This window comes from Equus przewalskii, chromosome 29 (assembly GCF_037783145.1).
Source record: "Equus przewalskii isolate Varuska chromosome 29, EquPr2, whole genome shotgun sequence".
Classification (NCBI taxonomy): Eukaryota; Metazoa; Chordata; class Mammalia; order Perissodactyla; family Equidae; genus Equus; species Equus przewalskii.
Window position 1 is genome coordinate 37,859,065 of NC_091859.1, and position 13,967 is coordinate 37,873,031.

Here is a 13,967-nt window from a genome sequence, read left to right on the forward strand (position 1 = left end):
CTCTAGTCTCTGACCCTAGATTCTAACGTTATCCCCTAAAGCTTAACAGAACGCATCTAATCCTACTTCATCATGACAACATTCCAAATATTTGAAGATAACTGTTATGCCCCCTTTCCCATGCCCTCTACCCATCCCCCAAAGCAACAGAGATAAAATCCCTTCTTCTTGCCACCGTTCCTCAGATGATGGTTTCCATGTGCCTCAGTATCCTAATAACTTCATGTGGACATCCTTCAGTTTGTCAAGATCTATTGGGGACATGTGTTACTTTTGTCCTTCCAGAGAACGTTCTCTTTCTTCTCATAAAGGGACCCTAACATCCTCTGGAGAACCACTCCTCTCCGTGCGCTGTTCATATGGCTGCCACAGGGCTGACTTCACTACTCACCTTTCCAGGGATGAGCACATAACCCAGTCCAGCCCGACCAGTCTAGCGCTGTTCTCCCCTCCATACCACTACGGCCATTTGCAGTGATTAGGGAAAGCCATGTGACCCAAGGCCGTCCAACCAGAATGAGTCCTGGGACCTTTGTTGGAACTACTGGGACCGTGAAGTTCTCTTTGCACTGAAGCTGCTGAACTGTCCAGCTACTCATTTGAAGTTGACAGGGAGGATCACCAAACAAAGTTGCTCAAGGATAAAGTCAATACTAACACAGTCAGTCAGAGCTGAGATACAGATAAAGGCTACAATGGCTGATGACTGAGAACCTGGATCCAGCTGTTTTCTGGCTATTTGATTTTGTGGGTGTCTTAGGTCAGGATCCTTAGAAACAGCCTGTAACAGAGATCTGGTGAACAGGATTTATTACGGGAGGAAAAACATGTAAAGGAGGAAGTTGAGCAAGACAGGGAAACGGAAAGAGCCCAGCCAGGTTCCACTTGATCTTAGTTTGGCCTGATCCACAGCAGAGAGCTCTGGAACATAAATCGCACCGTGGAGTTCTCCGCTCATGAGGCAATGAGCAGCTTTGTGTATCCCAGTATCGGTCAGCCAGCGTCTGTGGGCCATGAGGGGGTTAAAGTCCCCAAAGCCCCTCCCTTCAGCTGAGGGCAATTCTCTGGAATTTCGGGCATCTGGGAACCCTTAGCTGCCAACACTCACAGCAGCTGGGGGATGGGGACACTGGCCTATTTGAGAGATCTGGGGCACCAAGTCTACCTCTGTGGACCAATACATTCTCTTCCCAGTTGGGTTTCTGTTCCTTGCAACCAAACGGCGACTACCTAAAATACTCAGGTGTGATGTGCCCACCAGAGCACAGTGAGACCCCGGCCTTCCTTGATCTGACTCCCTCCATCCACTAGACTATTGCGTTAGAAAATTTCGTGACTCAAACTGACTTTATAACCAATCCTCTCCACCCCCTTTCCTCTAGAGCTTTTTCTCCCTGAGCTGATACGAAGCCAAATTCACTCTTTCATGGACTTCTGTAATTAATCCTTTAACACAAGTGTAGGGTTTTAATATTGCTGCTGATAATTAGCAACTAGTTGTCATTTTGTCCATTTCCATCCTTTGCTGCAACTTGCTATAAACACACTCTGATCCTGCCACTCATCTAACTGGCCACCACTTCTAATCTTGTTGCTGTTGCTGAAAGGGGCAAGTGCAATGACAAAAACTTTCAGCAAACTGCCAGAGACTGATTTCCCCTCCTGCCAACCTGCCAATCCATACTCCTGCAAAAATTACTCGCCCTGTCCTTTTCCTCTTTCTCTCTCTTCCTGGGGAATCTCTCCAGAGGTATTTTCCGGGATTTGACCAGCCCTGATTTGATCAGCACATCCTGCTCTTTCCTATTTCTTCTTAAGTCTCTGTTCAGATTGGTCCCTCTGCCTAGAATGTCTTCTCTTTTATCTTTATTCAAACCCCCCAACTCGCATTCCACTTCCTCCAGGAAGCCCTCCTCCACCATTCTTCCAGCCTAAGTGGATCTTTTCCATCTCTGAGAATCCATAGCTCCTACTGTGCCAAGCACAATGCTAACACATTCAGAATGCACTGTCTTATTTTATCCTTATGGTAGCCATGAGGTGGGTGCTGTTATGATTCCCATTTTTCAGATGAGGGAACCAAGACTTAGAGAGGTTAATTAAGTAACTCAATATCACATAACTAAAAACTAGCAAAGGCAGGGTCCAGGTACTAAAGTTAGAATTCTGGATGTAATTCAATAAACATTTGTTGGCTACATACAAAGAACTAGAGGAAATACAAACAGGCGATATAGACAATCCTTGCCCACAATCAGGAACAGAGTCCATAAATTACACTAATATGAACAATGCGGTAAGGACAGTAGAAATGAAATAAGAGGAGGGAGAGCTAGTGTCTGGTGGAAAACTCAGTCAGGCCATATGAAGGAGTTTATGTTTGACAGGCAGGAATGAGGTGGGGCACTCCAACTTAGGGAACACTGGGAGTAATAGCATGAGGAAGGAAAACATGGGACATGTTTGAGCAAGGCAGTTGTCCGGTTTGTTTGAGAGCTAAGACTCGAAAGTTTGATGGGGCCCTATTGTAAAAGGTAAAGAATGCCACGGTGATGTAGGTATTGGGCTTTTGGGAACAGGGTCTAAACTATGTCTTGAGATTTACCTGGTGGTTAGTTGGTTGGGTAGAAGGACACTGAACTGGAGGTGAGGAGATAAGTCAGACCAGTACTATTATCCAGCTGGGAGGAAATAAGGACCTACGAGGGTGGTGGCAGTGGGCTTGGATTTGGATTACTTTTTTGTCCTATACCTGTAAACACTCTCTGTGTCCCCTTACATTCTTGAGACGTGTCAATCATTTTTTAAAAATATACCGTAACCTCTAAACTGCTAATAATTTCTTGAGACGTAATAAGCACTCATCACATATTTTGGGAATTGAGTTGGATGTATGATCAAGGTGGTAAAAATGCTAGGGCTCTCTTTAAAAGGTTTTATAGGACTCAGGCCATGCCTGCAACCATCTACAGTGTTACTTGATAACAAAACTAAACTAGTATTTTTATTCAGCTCTTACTATGTACATCATCATTTCATTCATTTCTTCCAGACGTAGGTACTGACATTATTTTCATTTTACAGGTCAGAAAGACTGAGGGTCAAGCAAGTAGGGTAACCAACGGTCCCAGTTTGCCAGGACTGAGAGATTGAGCAGCTGAACTTTCAGTGCTAAAACCAGGACAGCCCTAGGCAAATCGAGAAGGTTAGTCACCCTACCAAGACACCCCATATCACATACACCAGGGTTCAAACACCAGTCTGACCAACATAAATCCCCATGGGATTTTATTTTGGCTTTCTGATCAACGCAGCCAATATAAATATCTTATTTGGGTATTTTGGGGATAGAATCCAAGCATACTCTCATACTGAATTTGGCTCGTGTATTTGGACCCTATTTGAGACTGGAGCGTATAAAGCGGCAAAGAATCACAAAATGGATGGGTTTTTGTCAGAGAAAAGGAATCCAGGCTGGGGAATGTCTTTTCCTGAGGACACCCTTACCGGAGGGTTTGGCTCTATGAACTGTTCTCTGGCGCCCCCTAGTGGTTCAGGGCTGTCACCCCCTTCTTTACTCCCTACACCAGAGACCAGGCACCCCAGGTAAAGGGGTGAGATGGAACCCAAGTGAAAGTTCTTACTGCTTGGGGAGAGTAAAGATTTTGTTTTAAAAATAAAAACTAACGGAGCTTTCTTTCTTTTTTCTTAAATGAAATCTGGCCAGGCTCTCGCAATCTAGGATATGGACAATCAGACACAAAATTTAAGTGGATACCAAAAAAACCCCAAACTCAATAATCAACATAAATATTTCAATTCAATATTTCAAAAAATCAAAATTAATCCCCTCCACGCCCCATCACGAACAAAATATAAAAATTTAAAATACAAGACAGGCTCTGACCGTGCACTTGCCCTACCCTGCCTCACTTGCCTCCCCCTAATCTTAATCACTAATCCTGTGAGCACCAGCTCAGGAGCCCAACACCCAGCCACACTGCGAAGCTCTCCCGTGAGGGACTCCTGAAGGTGGCACCTCAAAACCTCACCATGTGAAAACGGAAGTGACACCTTTCAGAGTTTTGCACCAAAGAACCTTCAAAGAAGAGAGAACGTCCCCTGCTAGGGGAAGCCAGAAAGCCTGCGTCAAGCAAGAAAGTTCTTTGAGGCTTGTTTAGACATATTTTGAATTTGACTTCATAATATATCCGTTCTTGCTTTTGCTCTGTTACCTTTTGTTGAAGTACATATACTTCAGAAATGTACAGAAATGTGTATATATCGTAATCATACAGCTCGAAGGATTTTCACCAATGGAACACGTGTTTAACCAGCACCCAGATCAAGAAAGAGAACTTCACCAGGCCCCCAGAAGTCCCTCTCATGCTCCCTTCCAATCACTACCAGCCCAAGGTACCTCCACATTGACGTCTGACAGCATAGATTAGTTTTGCCAATTTTTGTTTTTTATATAAGTGAAATGATACGATCTAAAGTATTCTGAGTCTGGCCTATTTTGCTCAAAACTGTGTTAGTGAGATTAGGCCATACTTCTGTGTGTGGTTGTGGTTGGTTCATTCTCCTGGCTTTGTATGCATAGATTACAGTAAATGTATCCATTCTGCTGATGTTTTCAGTATGGGGCTATCACGCATTGCGCTGGTATGAATCTTCTTAGGCATGTCTTTTGGTTAATAGACATGCATATGTTTCTGTTGGGAGTATATTTGCTGGGTCATAGGGGAGGCATATTTTCAGCTTTACTATCTGCTGCCAGTTAGCTTTCTAAAGTAGTTGTAGAAATTTACTCAGTGAGAGTTCCTGTTGCTTCATATCCTGTCTAGACTTGTTATTCGCCACCCTTTTTATTGTATCCTGTCAAGTGGAGAGGCATCATATTTTAGTTTATTTGCATTTCCCTGGTGAGTAACGAAGTTAAGAACCTTTTCATATGTTTATTTGGCATTTGGATAGCTTCTTTTGTGAAGCATCTGTTCAAGTCTGTTGCCCATTTTTCTGTTGGATTGTCTCTTTTCCTTATTGATTGAAAGGAATTCCTTTTTTCAAGATTGGCACCTGAGCTAACATCTGTTGCCAATCTTCTTTTTCTTCTTCTTCTTCTTCTTCTTCTTCTTTTTTCTTCTTCTTCTCCCCAAAGCCCCCAGTACATAGTTGTATATCCTAGTTGTGAGTGCCTCTGGTTGTGCTATGTGGGATGCTGCCTCAGCATGGCCTGATGAGCGGTGCCATGTCTGCGCCCAGGATCTGAACCAGTGAAACTCTGGGCCGCCAAAGCAGAGCGTGTGAACTTAACCACGGGGTGGCCTTAAAGGAATTCTTTTTAAGTTCTAGATTTGAGACCTTTATCAGATATATGTATTGAGAATACCTCACCCTATTTTGTGGGTTGTCTTTTTACTCCCTTAATGGTGTCTTTTGATGAATAGAGGTTCTTAGTTTTAATATAGTTTATTTGATAATTTTTTTCATTTATGGTTAACACTTTTCTTACCTGTTTGGGAAAGATCTGCCTATTCCAAGGTTGTAAAGATGTCCTTCTATGTTTTTGTTCTTAAAATTTTATTTTAGCTTCAGATTTGCAATCCTTCTGGAAATGATTTTTGGTGTGGTGTAAAATAGGGTCAAAATACGTTTTTTTTCATATGTGAGGGGACCATATATGTGTGATACCTATTTTTGTTTTCATATAAAAGTAAATAATTAAATTAACTCCCTGTTAAAATTATATGACTTTCCCCTAATTCTTCAAATAAAATTGGTACTCCATAAATGACTATTTTGAACACTAATTGAGGCACATTATCTACACTACCTTATTTAGTAATCACAAGTCGATGGACATTTGGACTATTTCTAGTTTGGGACTATTATGAATAATGCTGCTGTGAACATTTTCATTTCTCCTGGATAGATACCTAGGAGTATGATTGCTGGGTCATATGATAAGTGTATGTTTAACTTTTAAAGAAATTGCCAACTGTTTTCCAAAGTGGCTGTGTCATTTCACATTCCCACCTGTATCATAAGAGAGTTCCAGCCCTCCACATCTTCACCAACACTTAGTGTTGTCAGTCGTTTGGATTACAGCCATTCTAGTGAGCGTGTAGTGAGATCCCATTGTGGGTTTACTTGGTATTTCCCTTAGGACTAATGATTTGAGATCTTCTTCTGTGCTTATTTGCCATCCGTATACTTTTTCCAAGTAAAGTATCTGTTCCAAGCTTTTCCCATTGGAGGCAGCTGTGGGGGTAGGGGGAAGGGTCATGGGGAATGTCTTCTTATTGACTTATAAGACTTCTTTGTATATTCTAGATGCAAGTCCTTCACTGGATTTTTGATTTGAAAATATTCTCTCCCAGTCTGTGGCTTGTCTTTCATTTTTTAAGTGGTACCTTTTGAAAAACAAAAGTTTTTAATTTTGATGAAGTCCAATTTCTAAATTTTTCTCTTATGGATTGTACTTTTCATGTCATATCTAAGAAATCTTTGCCTAATCAAGGTCACAAAGATTTTCTCATACCTTTTCTTCTAGAAGCCTTGTTGTTTTAGTTCTTACATTTAGGGCGATGATCCATTTTGAGTTCATTTTTGTGCATGGCGTGTGGTAAGGATTTACATTGTTTTGGGGGTTTTTTTGCATATGGACATCCAATTGTCCCAGCACCATTTGTTGAAAAGACCATCCTTTCCACTGCTGAATTGCCTTGGAACCTTCGTTGAAAATCAATTGACCACAAATGTGTGGGTTTTTTTCTGTACACTCTCTTCTGTTCCATTGATCTATTTGTCTCTATCCTTATACTAATGCCACACTGTCGTGATTATTTTGAAATCAGCCAGTGTAAGTCTTCCAACTTTATTCTTCTGAAAAAAAAATCATTTCTAAACTGCAATTATGTTCTATATTTTATAAAGTTACTACAGTAAAATGTAAGACAGTTTTTATGGACGTATGCTATACTAGAGAAGAGTGCACATGTTCTAAGTCTGCAGAATTACATTCATGAGAAAAATAAAGCCATTATTTCTTTATTTATTTCAAAGATTTTATTTTTTCTTCTTCTCTCCAAAGCCCCCCAGTACACAGTTGTATATATTTTAGTTGTGGGTCCTTCTAGTTGTGGTACATGGGACGCCACCTCAGCGTGGCCTGATGATCAGTACTAGGTCCACGCCCAGGATTTGAACTGGTGAAACCCTGGGCCACTGAGGCAGAGTGCTTGAACTTAACCACTCGGCCATGGGGCCAGCCCCAAAGCTGTTATTTTAAAATTAAATAATTAGTGTATACTTTTTACCTACTCTTGTTCTGCAGGATCATAACCTTCTCACGAGACTCAATATAATAAAATGGAAAAATATAAACAGGTGACAAATAATAAAGATCAGGGAAAATATATAGAGTAGAAGATTAAGCCCAGGCAGCTAGTCTAACCAGAACACGCTGAACGTTGAGGGTTTACGCTGTGGCGGTGACCCCGTGGACAGGGGTGTCCCCATTTCTCTCCCTGACACTACAGCCGTGGGAGGCAGAGAGGAGCCCCACCCCTTTGCTGACCCTCACACCACTAGTCCCCCGGCTCCGCCAGCCCAGTCCTGGCTTTCCGGGTGTCAAGGCCTCCTCCTTTGGCTTCTTAGGCCCTGTCCCTCTTCCGAGAGTCCCTGCCCTGCCATATGACCTGTTTTCTGTATTCTCTTCCTCTCCGCACACGGGGCAGACTGGGTCAGGCAGAGTCCTGTGGGCCTTGCTTAAGAACTTAGACTTCATCGTGTGGGCAGTGGGAGACGGGGAAGAATTTTCAGTAAAGTGAGTAACCTGAGCAGATGTACAATTTTTACTTTTTTTAAAAAATCTTTTTTATTATAAAATAAAACGCAGATACAGAAAACCGCACAAAACAAACGATGAGCGTAATGAATGATTATAAGGCAAATACCTTTGAGACCGCCTTCTGGGTCAAGAAACAGTGCTTTGGCAGCCTCCCAGGAAGCACTTCTGTATGCTCCATTCCAAGCACAGCCCCATCACCCCCCAAAAGTAAACACTAGCCTCACTTTTATCAAAATCACTTCCTCATAGTTCTATTACTCAGAGGTTTATATCTAGACAGAGTTTAGTCTTGTGCATTTTTAAAAGCATGTCTTTTAATTCTCTCTTGGTTTTATAAAATTTTTTCCAGGTTTCTTGAGAGATAATTAAGACATAACACTGTGAATTGAAGGTGTGAACTGAAGGTGTACTGTGTGGTGATTTGATATGTGTATATATTGTGAAATGATTACCACAATAGGGTTAGTTAACACATTCATCACCTCACATCACCTCATTTGTGCGTGTGTGTATGCGCATGTTGAGAAATTTCAAGATCTACTCTCTTAGCAACTTTCAAATATACAATTCAGTATTGTTAACAATGGTCACCATACTATCTCCAGAACTTATTCATCTTATAAGTGGAAGTTTGTATCCTTGCACCACCTTCACCCACTCCCCACCTCCTCCCCCCCTCCCCTAGCAACCACCAATCTACTCGCTATTTCTAAGAATTTGGATTTTTTTAGATTCCACACATATGTGACATCATATGGTATTTGTCTTTCTCTATCTGACTTATTTCACTTAGCATTATGCCCTCAAGGTCCATCCCTGTTGTGGAAAATGGCAGAATTACCTTTTTTATGGCCGAATAATATTCCATTGTATAATATTCCATTTCTTTATTTTCCACATTCTTTATCCATTCATTCATCAATGGACACTTAGGTTGTTTTCATGTCTTGGCTATTGTAAATAATGCTGCGATGAACATTGGGGTGCCACTATCTCTTCAAGATAGTGATTTCAGGGCCGGCCCTGTGGCCGAGTGGTTAAGTTCACACACTCTTCTTTGGCAGCCTGAGGTCCACTGGTTTGGATCCCAGGCACAGACCTAGCACCGCTCGTCAAGCCATGCTGAGGTGGCATCCCACATAGAAGAACCTACAACTGGGATATACAACTATGTATGGGCAGACTTTGGGGAGAAACAAAGAGGAAGATTGGCAATAGATGTTAGCTCAGGACCAGTCTTCCTCACAAAAAAAAAAAAAAAGGAAGAAAGAATGGACTGTTCCTGTCCTGATAGGGCAGGCAACTCTAGTGTGCCTGACTTACAAAAAAAGAAAAAAAAAAAGATAGTGATTTCATTTCCTTCAGATATGTACCCAGAAATGGGATTGCTGGATCATACAGTAGTTCTATTTCTAATTTTTTGAGGAACCTCCATGGTCTATAGTGTTGTTCAAATCCACTGTTTCCTTATTGATTCTCTATCTGGATGATCTATCCATTGTTGAGAGTAGGGAACTAAGATCCCTAACTGTTATAATATTGCTGATTATTTTTCCTTTTAGTTCTGTCAGTTATTCTTTATACATTTAGGTGCTCCAACGTTAGGTGCATAAATATTTACCATTGTTATATCTTCTTGACGAATTGACCTGTTTATCACTATATAATGACCTTTGTCTCTTGTGACCATTTTTAGCTTAAAGTCTATTTTGTCTGATATAAGAATAGCTACTCCTGCTTTCTTTTGATTGCCATCTGCTTGGAATACCTTTTTCCATCTCTTCAGTCTCACCCTACATGAGTCTTTAAAGCTAAAGTGAGTCTCTTACAGGCAGCATGTCATTGGATCTTGCTTTTTTCCCCACTGAGCCATTCCATGTTTTTTGACTGGAGAATTTACTCCATTTACATTCAAAGTAGTTATTGATAGGTAAGGACCTACTGTTGCCATTTTGTTAATTGTTTCTCTTTTGTAGATCTCTTGTTCCTTGCTTCCTCACTTGCTGACTTCCTTTGTGATTTGATCATTTTTGTGGTGGTGTGCTTTGACTCCTTTATCATAATTTTTTATGTATCTACTACAGAATTTTCCTTTGTGGTTACCACGAGGCTTACATAAAATATAAGACCAATCTTACAGCGTCCTATTTTAAGCTGATAACTTAACTTTGATAGCATGCAGAAATTTTATACTTTTACTTCTCCTCCCCTCACATTTTAGGTTATTGATGCTTAAATCTCTTAATCTTCAGGTTCTCCCTCCGTGGAGGAGGGTAAGGTGGCCTTCCTGGTTGACTCCTAGTCTTCCATTTCCCCCCTGAAATGTTTGTTCTAAGCCAGTCACAGTAATGTCCCGGGTCTCCTGACAGTTACTGGTGTAGGAATGGGGGAGTTACCCAATCCTGGCCAATGAGACACGACAGATCTCCACTGGGGGGTATTTGGAAAAGGTTTTCTTGTGTCTAAAAAAGAGACTGAAGGTGTTATTTGGATGTAATATCCAGATCTGCTGCAGCCATCTTGTAACCAGGAGGAAAACCAGACTTAAAATGAAGGTGACACTGAGAAAGGCAGTGGGAAGAGACGGAAAAAACCAGGCACCTCTATGGAATTATTGAGCAGTTGGTTGTACCACTCCTGGAGACTGAGCCATTGCTGGGTTTTCAGTTGTGTGGCATAATACATTTCCTCACTGTTTAAGCTCATTTGAATTTTCTGTTGTTATTTGAAGCCAGAAGCAGTCAAGCTGAAACAGATTGGTCAATGGTGTCCATGTTGCCAGGAGATGACACACATAAGGTCAAGTGGATGTATTTTGTCAGCTCAGTAAAACTTCTGGGGAATAACTCACACTTATTTCTCAGAAATCCTTCTCAGTCCATGTGATTTCAGTGGGTTTGAGCGCTCCCCATACCCCAAGAAGGCCACAAAATCACATTCTGACCAAAGTACTTCAAACCCTTGGGATAGGGACGTACACAAACGAGACTAATCAGAGTGCTCCCTGGGACTTTTACCATAGTCATTAGGAAAAGATGCTCTCTCTTCTCCTCTAATTTCATAAGCTATAAAGACAGTGTAAGCTTGGAGCTGCCGGTGGCCGTCTTGCTGTCAGATGGCAAGAGAAGACTTCGGAATGAGCCCAATAATGATAAGCAGGACCAAAAGATGGAGAAGAGAGAGGGGCTCAGTCTTCATGACATCATTCATGTCTTGGATGGCACTGTGCTTGAAGCCCTCAGCGTCTGGGGGCCAATCACAGAGGGGCAGTGGGGGGAGGTAAGGACTTCAGGAATTAGCTGGCACTCTATTTGTGCTCTGAGTTTGTGGAACAGGTAATACTGGTTTCTCTCCCTGCCAAAGCTCTACCTGACGAGAACTTTGTGCTGAAGTAATTTTTTACATGCCTGTGTGTGCTGCTGTCCTACCAACTCATTCTGAAGTGATTACTTTTTCTTGCCTGAATGGACAGTGATACTCAAGGCCCCACTGCTCCCAAATCTTAGAAAACTAGAGCGTGGAACAAAACAGCGGCAGTAAAAACACTTATTAGAGTCAAGCAAAATGATTATATTACATTCATGGTGGCAGCTCCCTCCAGGTGAACAAACTGGGCCTCGTGATAGCAGTAAAGAACAGAGACTTCACAGAAAACTCACAGCAAAGAGGGGCTGGGCAGCTTGGCAGAAAGACGGGCATGGCTTCAAAGCCTGGCTGTGCCCTGCTGGCCAGGTGACCTTTGGTAATTTACTGAGTGTCCCTGAGTTTCAATCTTGTCATAAATGAGGGCTACACATACCTATTGTGACTAACCTGCTGCCTCTGCCCCACTGTGGGCTTGGCTCTCTCTGGCCCAGTGAGAAAATGGAAGTTCTCTCCCGGGTCGCTCCCGAGTCTTCACTGTCTTTGCGTGTCCGTCACTCCCAGCTCTGTTGGGGGCCACACTGCACCCTGGTGTGGGTAAGACCTGGACTCCAGGCCCCTCAAAGCGTGTTGCCTCCTTCCAAAAGGCTCCAGGCCAGAGGTTCTCGCTTCCCTTTCTCACCCCGTGTTTCTGTTTCCTGATCCCATGGTGTGTTGCGTGCTTTCTGGAAGGGTTAGGGTAATCACAGGGAATTACAATAAAGAACTGAAAGCTGTGGCCTAAATCTGACTTAATGAAGCCGTGACCTTGAGCAGGTGACTTTAACAGCCCTTTTGCAACATGGGGGTGATAATGTGTTCCACTGGCTGTAAGATGCACCATTGAGAAAGAGAAAGAAAACACACCAGCAACTGTGTTACGACGAAACGTCTTTTTTTTTTTTTTTAGAAGATTAGCCCTGAGCTAACTACTGCCAGTCCTCCTCTTTTTGCTGAGGAAGACTGGCCCTGAGCTAACATCCATGCCCATCTTCCTCTACTTTATATGTGGGACGCCTACCACAGCATGGCTTAGCCAAGTGGCACCATGTCTGCACCCAGGATCCGAACCGGCGAACCCCAGACAGCCAAAGCGGAACCTGAGCACTTAACCGCTGTACCACCAGGTCGGCCCCACAAAAAAAAACATCTTAACAGCGGTCCTGGATGAGCCATTAACCAATCACAGCAACTCTCGTTGCTTCAAAATTCCTCTCATCTTCTGTGAGATTTGCAATTACTCCTGCCTTCTGTTGCCTTGCTTGGCGAATGAGAGTCAATCTTTATACCCATAGCTTAGGAACAAAATGTAACACAACTTCTGCTCCTGGTTTATCTTTCTATCTTAGGTTCTGCAAAGCACTTGCTGTTGCTTTATAAGAAGAAAACTGTCAGTCCTTCAAAGAGAAAACTCTGTTTCACTAACACCGATTTCACTCCCTGTTGCTCCCGTAGCCCTGCCTTTCTCTCTACGTAATCACTTCTTATCCGAATGCTAAATCACAGTAGGATTTTTCTGAAGACATTTTAGATAGCACTAAATTCAGGACTTGGCAGTACCAGCAGAGTATCTAACACAGCTGAAGACAATATAAGCAGCTGTGCTCAATATCTCAAATTTGCAAACAATGATGGCTCCATCGGGGCGTTGCCATTGGCTGTAATATACACTCCTAATATCAGAGATGTTAAAATGTGGAAAAATGTATGTCTTAGAATTAAATATAGTAGTAACTACTGGTGTTGATTAGAATTCTTTCAATTGCAGGTGACAGAAAGCTCAACCCAGACTGACTTGAGCAAAGGGATACATTGAGTCACAGAAGTCCAAAAGTTCTTGTATTATTCCAGCTTCAGGTAAGGCTGGATTCAGGACTCCAGGATATAATCAGAATTCAGTTTCTGGCCATTTCTCACTCTTTCTTTTATAGGGATGACTTCAGTCTCAGATTTCATATGGTAGCAACTTGGAGCTAGCATCTCTAACGCCCGTGTCTTCTTGGGTTTCACATCCAGAGAAGAGGAATGAGTGTCTTGTCCCAGAATTTTTTTTTTTTTGAGGAAGATTAGCCCTGAGCTAACATCCATGCCCATCTTCCTCCACTTTATATGTGGGACGCCTACCACAGCATGGCGTGCCAAGCGGTGCCATGTCCGCACCTGGGATCCAACCGAAGAACCCCAGGCCACTGAAGCAGAACGTGGGAACTTAACTGCTGGCCACCGGCAGGCCCCTTGTCCCAGAATTTTTAACTTGAGTCTCAGTGCCTCTCATTGGCTCTAACGGGTCACATGCCCAGCCCTGGACCAATCAGCATAGTTACCAGGTCAGTTACTATGCACTGGCGCTGTATTACCTTACTGGGAGTCCAGGGGCTGCTGGGTCTCCAGAGGGAAGCTAGGAGAATAGATATGGGGCAGCAAAAACAGAAGATGAGACTTATAGGTTGGATGTGGGGAATTAGGGAAGATTAGCTCTGGGATCATTAACCCAGAGTCTGGCCCAGGGTGAGCCACTCCCAGGGGTAGATTTGATCTCTGCTTCTCTGACAGCTTTGCACAGCAGGAGAAGGCCTCTGCTAAGACCCACCAGCTCGTCTGAGTCAGCCTTGCACACCTCCTGGGCCGGCTGAGATGGCACTGACTCAGCTCCTACGTGAGCTGGATGCTGCTTGGAAAGTTAATAAGTCTTTGAAGCAAGATATTCCTC

The 13,967-nt window shown here is 42.8% G+C and overlaps 1 protein-coding gene across 1 annotated transcript in view; it reads left to right on the forward strand.

Annotated features, from left to right (window-relative positions):
* Positions 1-4,804: 4,804 nt before the first annotated feature.
* MCHR1 (melanin concentrating hormone receptor 1) overlaps positions 4,805-13,967 on the forward strand; it is a 31,301-nt gene continuing 22,138 nt past the window's right edge. Inside the window, exons 1-2 of the mRNA XM_070600173.1 lie at positions 4,805-4,925; positions 13,026-13,114. The gene's annotated coding sequence lies outside the window, so the exon portion shown is untranslated. The remainder of the gene's footprint in view (positions 4,926-13,025; positions 13,115-13,967) is intronic.